At 45.8% G+C, this 21,403-nt stretch overlaps 2 long non-coding RNA genes across 2 annotated transcripts; both read right to left on the reverse strand.

Annotated features, from left to right (window-relative positions):
- Positions 1-976: 976 nt before the first annotated feature.
- LOC310682302 lies at positions 977-6,631 on the reverse strand. Its single transcript, XR_014513852.1, has 2 exons — positions 5,890-6,631; positions 977-1,765 (listed from the first exon to the last, which is right to left on the reverse strand). It is a non-coding gene; the product is annotated as an uncharacterized lncRNA (long non-coding RNA).
- Positions 6,632-17,639: 11,008 nt separating this feature from the next.
- LOC310682304 lies at positions 17,640-21,166 on the reverse strand. Its single transcript, XR_014513854.1, has 2 exons — positions 21,042-21,166; positions 17,640-18,527 (listed from the first exon to the last, which is right to left on the reverse strand). It is a non-coding gene; the product is annotated as an uncharacterized lncRNA (long non-coding RNA).
- Between the last annotated feature and the right edge of the window lie 237 nt (positions 21,167-21,403).

The raw sequence follows: 21,403 nt of genomic DNA on the forward strand, positions 1-21,403 counted from the left end.
ACAGCCTTTTTCTCAAAAAGGCTCGTCCCAGGAAGGCACAGGCTGATATTCTCGGGTCAGAGCTATAATCTGGGGGCGAAGCATGCGAGAAATCATATTGCGTGTCATTGTATGCAAGCATTGCAGCAAGCAAGGTACAGAAAAGCAAAAAATTAGCAAAATGAAAAGTGGGCCAAGCAGCAGCAAAAACAGGCCTTTAACCCATCCTAGTTTTGGCAACCAGTCAAGCCATGACATGTCCCATCCCTCCCAGGTTTGGGTAGGAATATGGGCCACCGTTTCAAGTCCTGCTGCCAAATTGCGAATGGCCTCACCATGATCAGAGATGTTAAAGCAACAGGCCCCACCTGTGAGATTTAATGCTGCACAAAAGCCGCCATGTTGCGCCAGGAGAAAGTCCAACGCTAATCGGACTGAGAGAAACGCATTGTGTGTCTCATCCAATTGCGTGGCAATTAGCCTAAGGGCCGTGGCTGTTGTGTTAGCAACAATCTCTACCACTGCCTGGAGTCTGATTATGCGGTTCAAGTTATAGATTGGCCCCCTTGCCCCAGAGATTTTCTCTCCCCGATTCCAGGAGGCTGGAGCATAATGGGCCAATATCCTTTCCGGAGGCCACTGATTTTGGCCCCAATCCTGGGAGCTGCCACCTGCAAGTGTTGCCAGGTCAGCTGAACGCCTCCTTCTAGGGGGTGCAGAGGGTATCTGGTCAGGAATCCACATGGGGGGTATTAAGTAGGCTGGAAAACAGACCCCATACCATCCTCTTGGGAGGGCATGATAGGCCTGTCTGCCACACACCCAGTAAACGTCCTGACCATGGGCAGATATGGTGCCTGTCAGCAAGCAGGCCAGGCATGCAGTCAATTTGGAACCAGAAAAAGTTCCTGTCTTGGACTCAGGCATGTTAGTTGGGGCTGGGAAGGTACGATCACAGTGGGAAGTGCCCACATAGGTCTGAGCGTCACTGGCGTCATTTGATTTGTTGACACAAAGGCAGCCAGTGATCCTGTGAACCTGGAAAGGGACGGAATGATTCCATAAAGAAGAATGGTTGCCCAGAGGCTGGAAGGCAACAAGTGGAGTTGTAACCAAGGATTCATTCCAAGGCACAGGGAGGAGTGGCATTCCTCCCAGAGCATCTACAGGGGCCAGAGTGCAAACGGCACAATTGGTCCGATTTGCAGAGAACGCAACCATCTCAGCAACCTGAATCCACTTATTATATGTGTGGTGGGCCCCCCACGATTGCAGCAGTTGTCTGGTCACTGTGAGTGGTATTGGCATATCAAAGGTCAAAGGCAGCAGAAATACCAGCACGGGGACCCACAGTCGTATTTGAGCCATTGTATGCAAGTGGAGGGGCTTAGGTAAGTGCTAGAGAGTGGGCTGGGGTGTAATTACGCTGAAAGAAAAGACCCACTAGACACCCTCCTCTGCAGGGGTGGCGTAAAGCAAACCAGGCGCAGGTACCTTCAATAAAGTTCAGTTATGCAAAAGGAAAGGAAAGAAAATGTCCCCTTTCAATCCATGCTGGATTCTTGAGCCGTGCAAAACGTCAGCTTCCGGAGTGACATGAGCAGGGCTGTAGTCTGGGGGCGTCTGGGCGTCTGGTGGGCGTTGGACATCTTGGGTCTCTTCCAACAAGGCTGGAGCGATGTCTGGACGTCTGGGGTGAGTCGAAGGGGCCAGTGCAGATCAGGTGTCACAGATGCTGGTGACTTTAACAGCTGTAGAGAAACAGGACAGCCTCTGGCCGGTTTACCTGTCAAGAGAAGAGAAAAAGAAACACACGGCAGAACGACTGTACATTGACAGATAGCATTTGCACCTAAGGTATAGGCCTAGCAAACATTAATTCAAAAGGGTATGCTTGGCAGGAAACTTCGCAAGGGGTTAACAGTTCTGTTCCTTGGGTTTAGTTTTGCCAGCTGAGATTTTTTTTAAAAAGTCTCATTCGTGTGCTCTAAGTTTCAGAGCTCTCGTGGCCTGTAAGCCATGTTGCAAATTTCAGTTTTCATCTGCCAAGTTTGCTAGTGTCCAATGTGTTCCCTTGCTTCTGGCAAAGTATCAAAGTTTTAAAATTCCTATGTTATGCTGCAGCTCCTTTTTCAGAGTAAAATTGCACCTTAAAAAGAAAAACTTGACAAAGTTCACAGAAAGCATTCACTTGCTTTTAAGAAAGTCACTTTCCTCAGGTTAGTGCTTGGGGCAAGGGGGGTGGGTAACCCTTGGCCTTCTGGGTTTTTTGTGGCTGAACCGTAAATCCAGACAGTGTGAGGTTCAGGGAAGCTGGTTGGTGAGAATGCAGCATTTTCCTCTTGGGATAGCAGCCAAGAGATAACGCTCTGAAGCTACCTCCAAGTGCCTGGCACAAGGGGAAAAAAAGCTGATGTCCTGTTACTTGCATGAATGAGAAACAGTCTGTTCACTTGCTTCTAGCTGCAACAGTCTTTTAGCAAGAACAGAGATGAGAAGAAATCATTTTTGAGAAATCTTATTGTTCCCAGCCTGTGGGGGTGGGGTGTGTCGGGCGTGGGGCCTATGGGCATTCCATTTCCCAATGACCCTCTTGCCTGCAGATGGTGCACTGGTTTCTTCCCTTGTTGTTGTTGTTTAGTCGTTCAGTCGTGTCCGACTCTTCGTGACCCCATGGACCAGAGCACGCCAGGCACTCCTGTCTTCCACTGCCACCCGCAGTTTGGTCAGATTCATGTTTGTAGCTTCGAGAACACTGTCTAACCATCTCGTCCTCTGTCGTCCCCTTCTCCTTGTGCCCTCCATCTTTCCCAACATCAAGGTCTTTTCCAGTGAGTCTTCTCTTCTCATGAGGTGGCCAAAGTATTGGAGCCTCAGCTTCACAATCTGTCCTTCCAGTGAGCACTCAGGGCTGATTTCCTGAAGAATGGATGCATTTGATCTTCTTGCAGTCCATGGGACTCTCAAGAGTCTCCTCCAGCACCATAATTCAAAAGCGTCAATTCTTCGGCGATCAGCCTTCTTTATGGTCCAGCTCTCACTTCCATACATCACTACTGGGAAAACCATAGCTTTTACTATACGGACCTTTGTTGGCAAGGTGATGTCTCTACTTTTTAGAATGCTATCTAGGTTTGCCATTGCCTTCCTCCCTAGAAGCAGGCGTCTCTTAATTTCGTGGCTGCTGTCACCATCTGCAGTGATCATGGAACCCAAGAAAGTAAAATCTCTCACTGCCTCCATTTCCTCCCCTTCTATTTGCCAGGAGGTGATGGGACCAGTGGCCATGATCTTCGTTTTTTTGATGTTGAGCTTCAGACCATATTTTGTGCTCTCCTCTTTCACCCTCAATAAAAGGTTTTTTAATTCCTCCTCACTTTCTGCCATCAAGGTTGTGTCATCTGCATATCTGAGGTTGTTGATATTTCTTCCAGCAATCTTAATTCCGGCTAGGGATTCATCCAGCCCAGCCTTTCGCATGATGAATTCTGCATATAAGTTAAATAAGGAGGGAGACAAAATACAGCCTTGTCGTACTCCTTTCCCAATTTTGAACCAATCAGTTGTTCCATATCCAGTTCTAACTGTAGCTTCTTGTCCCACATAGAGATTTCTCAGGAGACAGATGAGGTGATCAGGCACTCCCATTTCTTTAAGAACTTGCCATAGTTTGCTGTGATCGACACAGTCAAAGGCTTTTGCATAGTCGATGAAGCAGAAGTAGATGTCTTTCTGGAACTCTCTAGCTTTCTCCATAATCCAGCGCATGTTTGCAATTTGGTCTCTGGTTCCCCTGCCTCTTCTAAATCCAGTTTGCACTTCTGGGAGTTCTCGGTCCACATACTGCTTGAGCCTTCCTTGAAGAATTTTAAGCATAACCTTGCTAGCGTGTGAAATGAGTGCAATTGTGCGGTAGTTGGAGCATTCTTTAGCACTGCCCTTCTTTGGGATTGGGATGTAGACTGACCTTCTCCAATCTTCTGGCCACTGCTGAGTTTTCCAAACTTGCTGGCATATTGAGTGTAGCACCTTAACAGCATCATCTTTTAAAATTTTAAATAGTTCAGCTGGAATACCATCACTTCCGCTGGCCTTGTTATTTGCAATGCTTTCTAAGGCCCATTTGACTTCACTCTCCAGGATGTCTGGCTCAAGGTCAGCAACCACACTACCTGGGGTGTACGAGACATCCATATCTTTCTGGTATAATTCCTTGGTTTCTTCCCTAGGCGTCTTCTTTCCCTCCCGTGGACACCCTCTTGCATTTTTGGCTTTCTGGCTGCTTGAAGACAAACCCCTAATTATTTTGGCTGGGTCCTCTTCGAAAGAAGGATTCTGATTTAGGGTGCTTGGAGGTCTGTGGTCCTGGACATCAGATGACTCCAGGGGGTCGTACACTCGGTGGGGTGGGGCCATCAAAGTAGAGTTTTAGCTGCCTCAATTGCAACATCAGTATTGTCCGCTGCCCTGAGGGCATGTATCTTGCGGATTTCCTCAATGGTCAGTATTGTAATCCCAGGGTTTTCAATCCCTTGGGTTTAATTGTCTCTTTTTTAACAGTTCTGTCCCATGCGGCTCTCAAAGCCTTCTGCTCTGTTTCTTTCTGCCTGCTCTGTTTCTTTCTTTCACATCCTTGCATTGTGCTGCTTCTAGAACCAAGAAGCCACATCCAGCTCACTCTTTTAAACGGTTCTACATACTGGAACACTCTGTCAGACTGCTTACTAGTCCATCTTATCTCTTTATCTAGAGTTTTTCTGAAGTCATCATTATCACAATCATCATCACCTTCCTCTTCACCTTCCTTGCTTGCATCAAAAGGGGGTTGGGGAGGGGCAGAGGGGGGAATCTTCTCATTTGGGTCCTCAGTCTGGGCATTGGGCGGAGAAGTAGCCCTATTTGGTTGCCTTGGCGCAGTTGCTGCATATGGTGGTGGTGGGGTAATTATCTCCTCTTCCAGGACTGGCAAAACTGGTGGCTTTTTAACTTGTAATTGTACTGAACACAGTTTGACTTGGGCAGTCACAATTCTATTTTTCTGAAGCCATGAGGGATTTTGATCCACATTGGCTTTCCAGATAGAAATATAGGGAATCTGATCTGTGTGGGCCTTGAAAATGTTACTCCATAAAATGTTGACCAAGTTTGGATCAAAGGATCCTCCAGGAGGCCATTCTGGTAAATACGAAGGCCAGTCAACTTCACATAAATGTTGGAGACTGCTTTTTTTGAGTTTACATCCCCACTCTTCTGCTTTCATGGCACTTTTCCAGTTTTCCAGAAAGCTCTGTAGTGGTGTCTCAAGAATTGTTTTACTGCTTTTATTTCCCATGACTCTGGGATCCTGGGGACACTGGGACACTGGGACACTCAGCCCTCCTAACGTTATTTTCTCTCACTCAGTCACAGGCCGGACGTTGCTTTCAACGTCTCACACACTCAAAACATTCACTGGAGTGTCCCCACACGCACATTCAGAAAAAAAAACAAAAACCCATGCACCTCCCCCAATCCCCTTTCCCCCCCAAAAAAATAACCACAACCGGCAGCGCTTAGACTTCGACCGGGGCCCAAGAGCACTCTACTGCTTCTTCTGGGCACAAAAAGAACCATAACCGGCAGCGCTTAGACTTCGACCGGGGCCCAAGAGCACTCTACTGCTTCTTTTGGACACAAAAAGAACCATAACCGGCAGCGCTTAGACTTCGACCGGGGCCCAAGAGCACTCTACTGCTTCTTCTGGGCACAAAACCAACCATAACCGGCAGCGCTTAGACTTCGACCGGCGCCCTGCAGCACCCTTTTTGCTGCTTTTCTGGGCAATACCAAAACCAGTGGCACTTCTTCTACCCTGCTGGCGGAGTTGATCAGACTCTCTTATTGCTCCCACCTATACCCTGTGGAGCCTACCTTGTTTCTCGAGGTACCTTCTTTCTGCACGGCCGTTGCTCTTTCTCTCCGTCACTTGTCGCGTGTCCACTCAGGAACGGGTGGCCAGTCCCTCCCACGAAGTTGGCAGGATGCGCGCTGGAACTGTTGACCCAGGATCCTGAGCTGCTCGCCTTGCAGTGACGCCCTGGACCTCTTTGTCCCTCGATCTCGGGGAACGTGGTTATTCCCGGCCAATGCACCAGAAATATGTAGCCTTTTTAATCCATGGGTAGGAATAATTGTTGCACCCGAGCAGAGACAAAAGGAGCCAAACGACACCAAGGGGTTAATCCAGAGAAAGAGCGTTTTATTCTGCCATCCGGAAGGGCAGAGGCACCTGTGTGATTCAGTTCACAAAAGACAGGCCGCACCGAAAACATTTTACAAGCAGGTTTTATCCTTTTTTTCAAACCCCTTTTTCCCTGTCCCCCTTCACAGATTCTTACATAGAATGTTGCTTTTCGTCCCCTGCCTCTGTTCCCGGAAGTATGTTGCAAATCAATGTACCAGGACAAGGTTGCTTAGATCTGGGAACCGAAAGGTTTTCTGTTCTCAGCTCTGGGTTTGTTACAGCGTTTTTGTTACAAAGAGGACTGCTTAGCTTGTGCCTTTTGTCTTAGAGGAAATTGCAGTTTTTTAAAATGCGTACGCCGAGGCCTGGCTGGGGGGGGGGAATTCACAAACAGTTTTTAGGGCTTTCTGGGGTAACCCTAACTGTACCCCTTCAGCCCCATTAGCTAAAGTGGTACCTCAGGTTAAGAACAGTTTCAGGTTAAGAACAGACCTCCGGAACGAATTAAGTTCTTAACCAGATGTACCACTGTATAGCACATGCTCTGCATGCAAAATATTCCTGGTTCAATCCCTGGCATCTCCAAATAATTCTGGGTAAGACTCCTTTCAAAACACCCTGGAGAGCCACTGGCAGTCAGCGTACAATGCATTGCACCAAACATATTAACTGATAACGAATGTCCTGAAGTTCAGATTCAAAGAATACATGGGTTTTTCTTTTCTTTTTAACTTTACAACCATTGGAAAAACCACAGGCTGCTTGATATATATATATATAAATATAGTGATTAGCACCTTCTCAATCGCTCAATAAGCAGAGCGGTTTTGATGTAATCTTTGGATGGTATCCAAAACACCTATATAAACTGCTGTTGCTAAGGCCTGGCAGCATTTATTGCTTGCGAGATAGCCTTGCGTCTGCTCCAGCTTTTAGAAAGTCTTAGCAAAGAATTTAATAGTCATTGGAAATGCGCATCTAGATTAGATGCGGCCAGTTAAGGTACCTAAAAGGGAAAAACCAGGAAAGTACTTGTCCAGTTTGTTGATTTAGTATATACAAAGCAGATTGGCCAGGAGTCAAAAATGACTGCTCTTTTTCTTTGCTTGTTTCTACAAGATCAGCTGGCTTCTCGTGCCTCAGTATTCTCAGGAAGAATGTTTGTGATGTACACTGTCAAATACAGAACAAACATATATATAGATGTATAGACAGATAGATATAGATATCTTTTTTAAAGACCCCTGCTAAAAAGTTTTTGAAGTGTATTCTTTCTTAGCAAGAAATAAACTCAAGAGTATGCAATCCAGCTTGGCTTGACTTTTTTCTTTTTTAACAAAAGCAAAAAATAAATTCAGTTAATTCCAGGAGGAATGTCTGTAGTTTAAGGGTTGTCATCTTTTTGTTACAGCCTCAGCCCTTTGCCTTTAAGAGCAGCCATTTTGCAAAGTGCGGTGATTAGCAAGTGGTAAGACCTCACTTCACAGCTTCTGCTACCAAGACACAGGATGCAGGTGAGATCTTTCTTGTTTTATCTTTATGCCTCAAAAGCATTTCCTCTATCATTATCATAAACTGCTTGGAGCAATCTATAAATTTTGTTAAATAATAAATACATACATTGGTTTGCATAAAGCACAGTGGCAGGGCTTTTAAAAAAAAAGATTGCAAGTCTGATGTCTGATCACATACCTTTCCGCATATCAAGGCAAAAAACGGGATGCCACTTTGTGGGGATTCATCACATGACCCACATGAGATGAAGTGAGGTCACGGCACCCAAAATGGCCGCCATGCAAACCCAATGGAGGGGGCTGGTTTTGCCTGTTATAAGAATTTTAAGGTCTTAGATATATAAAAAATGTTCATAAATGTACCAAGCAAACACGTACATAAATATATAAACCACATGTCTGAAGCAGAACAGGAAGACAGTCCTCAAGCCGTTTTGACTCCCAAACTGACCAAATGTTTTCTCTGCAAGGAGGGAGGAGGTGAAAAAAACCTTCCCATTGTCTCAGGAATTAAGTAATGACCATCTCAAAGGAATGGCCAGACTACCAGGAAAGGCATTATCAGATAACCTGGCAGACAGGAAAAAACAACATTCAAATTTCTGTTGTAGACCGCCTTTTCTGTGATGTAGGTATGATGTTTGTGGGGTCTTGGGCTGCACCCCTTCCCTTCTGTGATGTATGTATGATGTACGGAGGGGTGGTCTTGAGCTCCAGGGCAGGGAATTTCAAAATGGCTATATGTACAGTATAAGGGCAAGCACACATGGTTCGTGGTCCTCCTCCTCTCTCCTGCATGTGCGGGGAGCACCCTGTTGCAACAATTTAATAAAGATCAGGCTTACTAGCTGCTTTGCTTCTCAATACTCTCTGGTTGGCCTCTGTTATTTTCTCCTACCGATAGAGAAACCTACAAAGGACTCTATAAGGGCTCTTGTGTACCCCATAAGGGAATAAGGGCAGATTTTGTTTACAACATGCCCATTAACATTTTCCTTCCAAGCCCCAATTTTATCAGCTCCAATCTTTCGGAAGCAAACAGAAGGCCAAAAGTTCAATCTCCAGGTAGGCCCGGGACAGATTCCCAGTCTAAAATCCTAGAAAGCTGCCCATTGGCATAGTAGACAACACTGAGCCAGGTGGACCAGTGGCCTGCCTTAACATAAGGCAGCATCCTATGTTTAGAATCAGAATAAATGAATTGGAAGGACCCTGGTCTTCATCCAATCCAACCTCCCAGGCTTAAAACAGTAATAAGAAATAAACAACCCACCCCTTAAGCATTGAAGGCTACAGGCAAAAGAGTCTCCCAGCTAGTGGCATCTGTCTGTGAAATGCTTTCCCCGCAAGAGGCTTGCAGGTATTTTCTCAGACTTTTTAATAATATGTACATTGCCTCGGTGCTGTAATTCGAGTTTTAGTGTTTGCTTTTAATTCTGCTGATGCATTTATACTGCTTTGTGTGTGCTTTTATACTGTGATTGGCTGCTCAGAGCCACCTGTCAATTATCTGGGTCAAGAGCACTGAAAAATGGAATGTTGCCAGCATTTCTTCACCCATCCCTCATCCCTCTGATCATCCAGGATGCTGTGTGACTTATGAGTGTGTGTGTGTGTGTGTAAAAGCAGCTGCAGAGGGCAGGTAAACTTGAAAAGTTTATTTGCTTTCATGCACTGTTCTGCCTTTCCCCCTTTGCTCTCTTAAAACCATGCTCTTAATAAACACTCTTAAAACGGGCTGCTGGGGTTTGCTGCACATTTGTGACTCCTCATGGGAGATTGTGTTCTCCCCGCTGTGCTTAGATCCCTTGAACTCACACTGCACATTTGTGTCTAGGGAGAATTGGAGGAAAGCATGCTGCCTTGTGTCCCAGAAGAGGAAGAGGAACAGGCTGGATGCTCCTCATCTCCCTGACTAATATAAATGTTTTGTAGCCTTGAGAATTGCCCTGGGAAGGGCTGGTGACAGCATACCTAATGGTCGGAGATGTGAGCTACTCCTGATCCCATGCGGGGAGAAGGGAACTCTCAAGGTCTCTGCTGAGAGTACTTTCAGAGGTGTGCTTATGATGGGATGTGTTCATGCATGAAGGTGTTTCTTTTCTTCTTCTTTTTGCAATGTTCACATGACATCAGCATCAAAAGTTAATCTTATCAGGAATCGAAATTTCCCATTTGCGACATTAAGCCCCTGTCCGGGAGTATCCTCCTTCATCAGGCCATTGGTCTGTCTAGCCCAGAGGTCAGCAAACGTTTTCAGCAGGGGGCCGGTCCACTGTCCCTTAGACCTTTTGGGGGGGCCGGACTATTTTTTTGGGGGGAAATATGAACAAATTCCTATGCCCCACAAATAACCCAGAGATGTGTTTTAAATGAAAGGACACATTCTACTCGTGTAAAAACACGCTGATTCCCGGACTGTCCGCGGGCCAGATTGAGAGGCGATTGGGCCGGATCTGGCCCCCGGGCCTTAGTTTGCCTACCCATGATCTAGCCCTATATTCTTTTACAGTGACAGATAACAGGTTTGGGGCTGGAGTCCTTCCCAGCTGTATTCAAAGATAATAAGAAATGAAACCGGGACCTTTTGCATGCAAGGCATGTACTCTGTAACTGACCCACAATCCCTTTTCTTTTGTGACTACATAATGTACCTTTGTTAGAGAAAGTACTTTGAGAAGGGGCTCTGTGGAAGATCTTGAGGCACAGGTGGTCTGGAATGGGAAGAGGTGCTGCCCATGTGGTGTTATGTGGATTCCAGGCCATTTTAATGTGTTGCAGTGTAATTTTTAATATTTTGTAAACTGCTCTTAGGAGAATTGAAGACAAACAAATAAAAATATAGCATCAGAAATGGGAGGTTCTGAAAACTGGAGGGGAAACATTTTAGCCTCCTAGATCACTCTGTGGCTACATTCACGTGACAGTTAATTCCATTTCCCTAACTTTTAATTTTTCCATTATATTTCACACAGTGTAAAAACCAGTGTTCGAAACTCTCCTTGTACTAGGTGCATTTTGTGACGAGGAATTTCATTAGAGCAAGCAGTTTCTGAGCTCTGGGCGCAGTACTAGTCTAAGATTTCAGATTAAAACTGCAGAGTGGAAGGAAAGGAGGACCTTTTTATGCCTTCCCACTTCCAGCTACTCTTTGAAAACTGGAGAAGAGACCCTAAAGAGTGGTAGGGGGTGGGCAGTGGAAGGACTAGATCAGGCATAGGCAAACTCCGGCCCTCCAGATGTTTGGAACTACAATTCCCATCATCCCTGACCACTGGTCCTGTTAGCTAGGGATGATGGGAGTTGTAGTCCCAAACATCTGGAGGGCTGGAGTTTGCCTATGCTTGGACTAGACCATGTGAAAAATGAACATAATATTTGAGCTGCAGTTCACTCATTATCAGCTTTGTATTCTTGTTATTAAAAAAAGTGTGCCTAGACATTCCGTTGTGGTGTCATTTGGCTCCTAGCTTTCATATCTCAGTTTCTAACACTGGTAAAAAGCCCTTCCAGAAATGTAGCACAAGTTTATTGCTCTTTATTTGCTTCCAGAAAAAGTTCATTTGCAAATAACATGGAAATGAGCTCTAAAGTTGCACTATTGGGTTGGGGGGTTTTTTGGAGGGGGGAGCGATTGGCATCTACCTGGAAGTGGTGTTTACATCCTGTGGCTCAAATACCCTGTGGGAATTAACAATTGGGGGGAAGTCAGGGAGATGGAATAAATTGCTGTGTGAATGCAGCCTGTGATTTCCTTTCAAGCCACTATTCTCAAAGGGCAACCAAAAGGATCCCGAAGATAGAGAATCTCTATTAGTTCAAGGGGAGGGGGGGAGGAAACGCAAGTAAGAAGGGACATGGAAGAGGTTATAAGATTATCCATGGTATGAAGAGAGTCACTAGAGAGAGTTTCTTCTCCCTTTCTCGTAATACTGAAACCAGGCTTCAGCCAATTAAGCTGAAAGATGGGAGATTCCGGGCAGACAAAAGGAAGAGTGCTTCTTCACACAGCTGTGGACTTGGCCCCCCACAACGTGGATGGCTTTAAAAGAGGATTAGCGAGGATTCATCTTGGGTAAGGCTGCCAATGGCCATTGACCATGATGGCTATATTACCCCCAGTAGTGGAAGTAATGTGCTTCTGAATACCCTCGCTTGGGATCGCAACCAGGTTGAGTGCTATTGGGCTCATGTCCTTGCATCCCATAGGCATTGGGGTGGTAACTGGGAGAAAATAAATGCTGTGCTACAGGGGTCTTTGGTCTGATCCAGCAGAGATCCTCTTATATTCTAATGAACAATGGAACTTCAAAGAGAGTCTGCCCTGGGAAACCACTGAATCACAATTCATCAAAAGGCTCAGTTGTACTTTTTTTGGCTTGACACTGGAGAAGGATTTTTTTCCATTGCACCACATGTGTTAATTAAATGCTAAGGTGCCTGTGTTATCACCAACAACTGTTTTGTGAATGGCTACTGTTAATAACTTAATTATCATTCTCTCTGCTTTCTGCATTTCATTTTCTCTGATTTCACAATAAATTTGTAACGGGAGAGAGATACATTCCTATAAGATTCAGCTCCAGGGCAAGGATTTTTCTGTCTGGAATGATCTTCCTTTTGCCACATACAGTATGTGCTTCCGTTTTGTGTTTTCAACACCAAAGTCTGCAACATGATTAAAATTCAGGAGAGTAACAAAGTTAGATTTAAGTAATAAAGGGTAAATTGTCCCAGGAATGCCTGAATCCTACTTACATTCTTCTCTTGGTTTGTGCATGCTGTTGCTCCCTCCACCCATACTGCCAGTTATTGCCCCGAAAACTGTGGATTATCTTTCGGCCTGTATGCTTGTTTCGTCCTTTGCAGATTTTGCATTAATGCTGTTAAAAGTATTTACATGAACTGCTTGCTCCTGGCTGCTGAGAGTAAAGCACTTGCGTCGTCTTTAAAGCCTCTGTTTTAAATCTGAAGCAAAGAGCTTTTCCTCCCCTCTGCTATTTTTTGCTACAAAGCACATCAAATAAGCTTTTCCTGTTCCGGGGAGGGGGGGGGGGATATGCAATCATTAATTTCTCTTTCTGTAGACCTCATCATGTGCTAACATCTTGTACGTGCAAAACAGCATTTGGCTTAGGCTTACTTCACATCATTTCCCTCTGAGCGACATCTGACTTGGAAGCTGCCATAGGTCCATCTATCTAGTTTAGAATTGCCTGCACTGGTTGGCAGCAGCTCTTCAATGTTTGAGGCAGGAGTCTCCCCCAGCACTGACTGGAGATGCCTGGGATTGAATTTGGGGTCTTCAGTGTGCAAAGCATGTGATGTGCCATTGAGCTATGGCCTCTTCCTGTTAGAAGAAGCAGTCTCTAGTTTTGGATTAAAAAATGGTCAAGTGAGGTTTTCACAATAATGCTAATAGCACAGTTACATATGACCCAGCTGTTCCGATTTTCCAGAAGTGGCCCCTGTTTCCCTGCTGTCTTGATTCTGGTGTCTCTTTTGTCTCTGTTTTGCCTTTCCAGGGATGTTTTTTGGGGTCCTTGTTAAAACTTTTGTTAGAATGCACACTGGCACATCAGCTTGTGGTCGTTTTGCTTCGATCTCCCCATAACTAGCAATTGAGGTAGTAAATGTGTTGGGTGTCGCTGCCATTCTGCAATCAATACAACCGGATCTGCTTTGTGATTAAATAGGCAATTGAAAATTCCTAGGTGGTTGGGTTTTTTAAATAAAAGGAAACTGTTATGCTTCAGAATCCAGCGAAAGATGGGTTATTTCAGAATCAATAAATACAGGGAAGAACATTCAGCAATTCATAGCTGGGTGTGCGGAGTTAAGTGGTGGTTTGGACACAGGGATGTTACAGACATACATGGCTAACCTTTTTTCGTCTGTGAAATGTGGTGGTGAACATGTAATCACAAGCCATATGATCCTCTTCTTAGGTAGACTGATGGTGACCTGTTATCCCAAATCTCTGGGTGGATTGTGCAGTGAGTGGCATGTGATTAAGTCAACCATGTGGTTTCCATATGCTCACTTTCACATCTGAGCTGTTTCAGAGCACGGCCAAAGTCATTATTCCTGGTCTGTTTCCTCTAAAGAGTCAGCAGAAAACTGTAAAGCAAAGCCCTATGTGGGTGTCCTCCCTCATATGACTAACAGGATTGTAAATCACAAGGTTGTAAATCACAGAGAGCCTGTGTGCCGTACAGCAGGTGTGTCCTTCCAGTGTGAGTAGCAGGGACATGATGTTTCTGCACACATCAGGGCCGGCGGGTGCTGCCTCCGCTCTCGCCCCCTCTGCTTACATGTTTTTTAATTGTGAGAGGGAGAATGCCCAAATAGGGATAATATGGGAACTGACTGTCGGACTGGGAAGAGGTGGCGAAAGAAGGCAATGTGAATATTGGGTGGAAGCCTGAGGAAATGAATGCTTGAATGGCAAACTACATTATATAGAAATATGAGCAACAAAGCCCTGATATTTAAAAGAATGAAAAGCAGATTGGGGAGTTTGAGATTCTGAAAGAGAAAGTGCACTTAACCCTTTCCCCCTTTCAGTCATTTTCCTGCCCAAAATCATTTCCCCAAAATTGTTTTCACTTGTTTCACTTATTAATATATATTTTTAAACACACATTATTTGCTCTTTAATAGTGTGAGACATACAGTTAATAACTGTATGTCTGTAGGGCTTTATGCACATCTGTAGCTGAACATGTGGAGGCTATGGGTGGATGAAATTCGGGGCATCACCCTGATCCCCTCCCTGCTCCACATGTTAGCTGCATGCATGATTTTCACATGAAGAGGGCTTGGATGTGGGGGGGGGGGGGGAGAAATAAATATCCCTGACAGCTAGTTTTCTATACAGGGGGCTTGTTGTCCGTCTTGAGGAAGCCAGAACTCAGACACAACCAGGGTGGAAGGAGGGTTGGTCAGTCGACTGGGTGCTGGAGAAAACTGGGATTAGCAAACCAGACAGTCCAGTCCAGTACTTACAAAGGCAAGGGTAGCAAGCAGGCAGGCATGTCCAGGGCCTGGAAAATAAGGATGATCAGACATAACACTTGCAGGATCACGCACAGATAACGGGAAGTGAGTTGTTCCAATTGAGGCCTTTCATCTCTCTTGCCCCAGACTGCCATGCCAGGGATGACACCCTTGCTGAGAAATGGAGTTCCTTGAGAGCATAGTCAGACCATGGGTAGGCAAACTAAGGCCCGGGGGCCAGATCCAGCCCAATCACCTTCTAAATCTGGCACGTGGATGGTCCAGGAACCAGTGTGTTTTTACATAAGTAGAACGTGTCCTTTTATTTGAAATGCATCTCTGGGTTATTTGTGGGGCATAGGAATTTGTTCATTATTATTTTTCAAAATATAGTCCGGCCCCCCACAAGGGGACTGGCCCCCTGCTGAAAAAGTTTGCTGACCCCTGCTCTAGATTCTCTCGCCTCTTTGCTGCTTCCCACCTGGTGGCTCTTTGCACTAATGTATGGCTATTGCAGATAGGATAACCAGATGTAAAAGATGGCAGGGCTCCTGCAATTTTAACAGAATTTTTAATGCAACAATTAGAGGTGCAGGAGCCCTGTCATTTTTATTTTTATTTTTTGCATCCGATCCCCCAGGTCTGACTTAAGATCCCACCAGCTCATCCAGCTCCTTCACGTCCATCATGCTGGTTGAATCCTGGCTGCTCCTTTGATGCTGGGCTTGTGGCAGAAGCTCATTTGGTCTTGCGACCTCCGACCAGCAGTCTAAAGTGGCAGAGACCAGACGCAGCTTTACGCCCTCCATGAGAGCTAGGCCGTAAAGATGGCCGCAAGTGTAGCTGCTGCAGATTCATCTCTTGCATCGTACGCAGCTGACGAAAGACATTTCAATTCTTATATGGCAAACCAAACTATGTTAGGCCACATTTTGAAAATGCCTCTTTAGCTTCTTCAGCTTTTTGACATAGTACTGCTATATGCGTTCTGTGACATGGGATATCCTCTTTCATTGCCGGCTAAAGAGGATGACATGGTGGCGCAGATGTTGGGGCCCTGAGGCCAATGGGAGGCGCACTGAGTGGGCTGAAGGCTTGGCAGCAGAGGGTTGGTGGCACAGGCCTGAAGAATACTTACGTACCCCTTCTTTGGTGAGCAATGAGAAATTCCAGGTCTGCAGTACTTACTTACTTTCAAATAGACAGGTTGACTATAGGTAGAGGCAAAGCGTACACACCTCTGGACACAAACAACTGGACATTGCACCCATATAGGATTCCAGCCAGACCCTTACAGATCCCTGCTCAGCTCCCTGTCTCTTTGTTTCTGACTCATACCACACACACAGCCTGTCCTTTGCACACAGACACGTGGACTGCATCAACCTTTCCTGGAAAGTGGAAATGTCTGTTCATTTTGAATATTCAAAACATTCCCCAAAAGATCCTGTATCAAGAGGCAGTTGACTAACTGTTTGGATCCAGTGGTGATGTATCACCTGTAGTTTACCTAACCAAAGGATGCAATCAGCCAAATGTGGCCCCTTGTCCACATCCCTAGGCTCGCAGAAATATTTTAATGTGCTCCCCGTGTTAAGCACACCTGATCCTGCCTGCATGTGTTGCTGCTTTTTGCCACTCTCTTAAAAGGGTGATAGTGAATAAGGTATATAACTTCCAGCTTGACATTTGATGTCCCCTTCCTAAGAAGAAGAAGAAGAAAACAACACCCATGAGTTGCCATCAGTGGAATAAAATGGACACCTGGAAAATTACCACGATGCAGTTACATCTCTGAAACTGTATGGTTGAAAGGAATTTAACTTCTGTGGACCTGCCACAGAAAGGACTGAGTTTGTAGCGTGCTTTTGCAAGCCCTCAAAAACTGCATCAGACTGGTCACGTGTGCCCAGTAGGTTGCTTTGAAAATCACGGATTTCAATGGGTCGATTCTGAGCACGACTCAGGGTGCAACCCTAACTCCTACCTGCCACCAACAGGGGGTGGTGGGGCAGTTGGACCACTGCCACATCTGTAGCCCTTTTGCTCACAGTGGCTGCAATAGAAGGTGCAGGACGATCAGGCCTGATCTGTACCCAATCAGTTAGATTGGACCGGATGCCATTGTAGGGCAGCTGTGAAACTGGGATCCTGCAAATCCTGGGCCACCTCAGGCCCACCCTGTCCTCCCTCAAATCACCCCATTGCAGGACTTCTTTCTGATAACACCTATTCCTGTATTCAGGGAGAGTCATGAGGCTGGAAGGGCTTGGCAGAGGGATACCACCACCTACAGTGGTACCTCAGGTTACATATGCTTCAGGTTACAGACTCCGCTAACCCAGAAATAGTATCTTGGGTTAAGAACTTTGCTTCAGGATGAGAACAGAAATTGTGCTCCGGCGGCACGGTGGCAGTGGGAGGCCCCATTAGCTAAAGTGGTGCTTCAGGTTAAGAACAGTTTCAGGTTAAGAACGGACCTCTGGAACTAATTAAGTACCATATTTTTTGCTCTATAAGACTCACTTTTTCTCTCCTAAAAAGTAAGGGGAAATGTGTGTGCGTCTTATGGAGTGAATGCAGGCTGCGCAGCTCTCCCAGAAGCCAGAACAGCAAGAAGGATCGCTGCTTTCGCTGCGCAGCGATCCCTCTTGTTGTTCTGGCTTCTGAGATTCAGAATCCCCCCCCCCCCCCGTTTTCCTCCTCCAAAAACTAGCTGCGTCTTATGATCCGGTGCATTTTATAGAGTGAAAAATACGGTACTTAACCTGAGGTACCACTGTATTTCAACACACACGGCATCCCAAGCTAAGGGAAGGGGGGTTGGACTGTGCTGCCCGCCAGATACTACAACACACACTGTGTGTAACAGAATTGCTGACCTTCCCAGGTGCCCCCCCTTTTTTTGCCGCTGTAAGCATCTATACAAGAGCAACGGTATCATTTATTCATTGAGAGAGAATCTAGTGAACTTTGAAATAATTGTAGGAGAATGCAGCAGCCTACTGAACTAGCATTTCAAAAAGGCTCTCATCTGTGGAGTGATAACCTCCCCACGAAGGATCAGCAGCAGCAGGTACAGTGAGGATTATCAGAATTTCAGTGCTTCAGCTCCCTCGACATTAGAAAGAGAGAGGGGGGAAATCCATGAAAACATCTGTGATAAGCAGATTATTCGGACCTGTGTCATATATAACCAACATGGTTTTTGAGTATGTTAACTCCTTCAAGAGAGGTAAATGCTCCCAGGTGGTTGAAAGAGTGTCCCTTCTGCCATCTGCGTCTGCTTTAGAAATGCATTTCTGCTGCTTTCTGTGGTTGCTGAGTGCTTTTTCTGTTTGCTGTTGTTATTGGACGTTGGCTTGCTTTTGCCGTTGGCTTGCTTTTACATTTAAATTAGACCTGTAATGTGAACATGGTTTGTTGTATTTATTTTTGGAACATTTTACTGTTGAGACGCGGGTGATTTTTATAGAGGAAGTTCACACAGCAATTAATAGAGGGGAAGCTTTGAGCAAATGCATATTTCTTCTCGCTATGCACGAAGAACTCGGAAAATCTAGTGACGTGCCCCATGTGGCTATTATTTCAAGCACTCTGCTTGGAAGCTGCTGGCATGGGGAGCATTTGTTTAAAGAGAGAGGCTCTGATGCAACCACCAGCGGTTATTATACCCGGGTGATACTCTTCTTGCATTACTTTTCCAGGTCAACGCTCTCCAGAAGTCATCTTCTCCCTTTCTCTCCACTGTTCTACAGTAACTTGGAGCAGGGCTTTCAGAGTAGCTGGCCCCATTTTGCGAAACAGTGTCCCTGTTGAGATACGACAGACACTCGCTATTTGTCCTTTCTGAGAATTACTGAAGGCCTTTTTGTTTGGACACACTTCCCAAGCTGGATGAAATGGCCTTGGGTGTTATTTTTGTACTGTTTTAAGACCTATATTTGGTTGTTGCATCTGCACTGTTTAAAAAACTTATTTTATCTGTTTTGATAGTGTGTTTGTAAATGGCCTTGAGACACATGTAAAAGGTGTCTCATCCTCACCAGTAATGAAGGAGAAGACGCCAGGCCCGTGTTTCTGCTCTAAATATGGGGATACATTCTGCTTCCACCTGCATGTGCTTTGCAAGAACTGATAGTGGGTGTTAGCATCTAATTTACCAGCCCCTTTGCTGTGCGTGGGGGGTGGGGAGTTCAGTAAATATTTTGAAGAGGGCTGCCCAACTAAGAGCACTCCAAGGGCTACTGTCTGAGGAAAATGGGCTTCTTTCTTATACGCACTCTCTTAAATACCCAGCCTACATTACTGTCATAATCTCTATGTGGGGCTGCCTTAAAAGACAGTCTGCAAACTTGAGCTGGTGCAAAATGCAAGCCTGTTTGATTATATCACCCCAATTTTGCATCACCTTCATTGGTCACCCATTCATTTCTGGGCTTAGTTTAAAGTACTAGTAACTAACCTTTAAAACCCTGAATGTTTGGGAACCACGTTATTTTAACATTTCCCTACACCTGTATGAATCTGCCCAGGTCCTCAGATTGGGCTTAAGAGTGCCCTGCTATCTGTTGTGCGCCTCTGATAAAGCGATCAGCTTAGCAGTTACCAGGAATAAGGCCTTTTTCAGTGGTGGCCCCCACACTTGTGGAATTCCATCCACTGAGAATTCTGCTTAGCTCCCTCTCTTTCAGGCTTTAAGTGGACCTGAAAGAATGGCTGATCCTGCTAAGCACATATATATATTTGATAAAGTTTTCTCTAGTATGTTCGTCCGTTGTCTTCTAACATTTTTTGTGAGCTGTCTGAACAGTTGGGTAGAAATAAATTAAATAAATAAACAGTATGCAAAACACTTTTGAGTTCCTTGGAGCACTAATAGGATATAAATACACCTTGTATGTCTTGATAGACATATACCTTATAAAGCTACCCTGGTATGTATGCACATCTACCTGCAATCTCACTTCTCTGATGCCTGATGCACTTGCTCAAAGAGGGTGTTCCCACAATGGTCCTCTATCAAGTTGCCACCCAATACGACATGAGATGAGTAGAACTTCATTATATATGTTGGGAGTCAGGGTGGGGAGCCTGTAACTCTCCACCTGCTGCTGGATTACACCTCCCATCAACTCAACGAAGCCAACAGGGCCATTGGTCAAGGATGATGTGAGCAGTGGAAGAGGAACTGTCTCCATACCCGGGGCGGCGCACTCCATATGGAATGCCGCACATGCGCAGTCCATACCACACATCTTTATGTGGCGGTGTGAGCGGGGGCGGGGTGCACCTGCACATTATAATAGGTAAAGGTAAAGGTACCCCTGCCCGTACAGGCCAGTCTTGACAGACTCTAGGGTTGTGCGCCCATCTCACTCAAAGAGGCCGGGGGCCAGCGCTGTCCGGAGACACTTCCGGGTCACGTGGCCAGTGTGACATCGCTGCTCTGGCGAGCCAGAGCCGCACACGGAAACGCCGTTTACCTTCCCGCTAGTAAGCAGTCCCTATTTATCTACTTGCACCCAGGGGTGCTTTCGAACTGCTAGGTTGGCAGGCGCTGGGACCGAACAGCGGGAGCGCACCCCGCCGCAGGGATTCGAACCGCCGACCTTTCGATCGGCAAGCCCTAGGCACTGAGGCTTTAACCCACAGTGCCACCCACGTCCCGCACATTATAATACTGCATTGCTATTAGGGAGTACTTTTTATTCTAGTTGCCTTATTTCTTAAAAGATGTTATTCGATACAACAAAGCACTCAGCAATGGAGCCATTTGGAACAGAGGCATCTGAGCCAAGGTCCTGCTCCTGCTGGCCTTATCATTTATTGATCACGGGTGCTGTTTTTAATACAGAGCATTTCTCGATCTCTTTCAAGAAGCTCAAGAGCAGCTTGTGTGGGGCTTCCAGGAAGTCTCCTACCCCGGTGGCAGGTGCCAATATGAGATATGCTTATGCAATAACAACGTGCCCTTGGAAACTCTCCCTCTCATCTTCTTCTGGCTTATACTAACTCGAACAAACAGTATGCTACAGAGGCATCCTCCACCGGTGCTGTCCTGACCCCAGTGCATACTGCAGTGACATAACCAGAGATGCACCAGAGAACCACATGCTCTTTCCTTTCACATATTTTCTCTCCCTCTCTCTCTGCAGCATGCTGAGAAATGAGAACGCTTTTCTAGTGCACAGAGAGGAAACTGCAACTAGAAGCCCACAGGAAGCAGTGATTGCCACCAACTTAGAAGGCTTCAAAGGAGGATTAAACAAATCCATGGAGGAGAGAGCTATCAGTGGCTACTAGCTATGATGGCTATGGTCTACCTTTCCGGCTGCCTTTCCAGTAATGCTAACAAAATTCACTTGCTGGAAACCACAGGAAGGGAGAGGGCTCTTGTGCTCAGATTCTTCTTGTGGGTTTTCCCAGGCATCTGGCTGGCCACTGTGAGAACAAGCTGAACTACATGGGCCACCATCCTTGGCTGGTGATGATGGAAGAAATGGTCCTCTTACTGTATCACCACCAAGCTCCACTCCTTCCATAGGACTGTTCTCAGCTGAAAAGCAGAAGCAGAGCAGCAGAGGAGATGGTGCTTATGAAGAGGCTGGCAGCATACATGTAAAGTGAGAAGGAGGAACAGTTGCGTGCGCAAACACACACACACACACACACACACACACACACA

This window comes from Podarcis tiliguerta, assembly GCF_965153285.1.
Source record: "Podarcis tiliguerta genome assembly, chromosome: 7".
In the NCBI taxonomy this organism is placed as follows: Eukaryota; Metazoa; Chordata; class Lepidosauria; order Squamata; family Lacertidae; genus Podarcis; species Podarcis tiliguerta.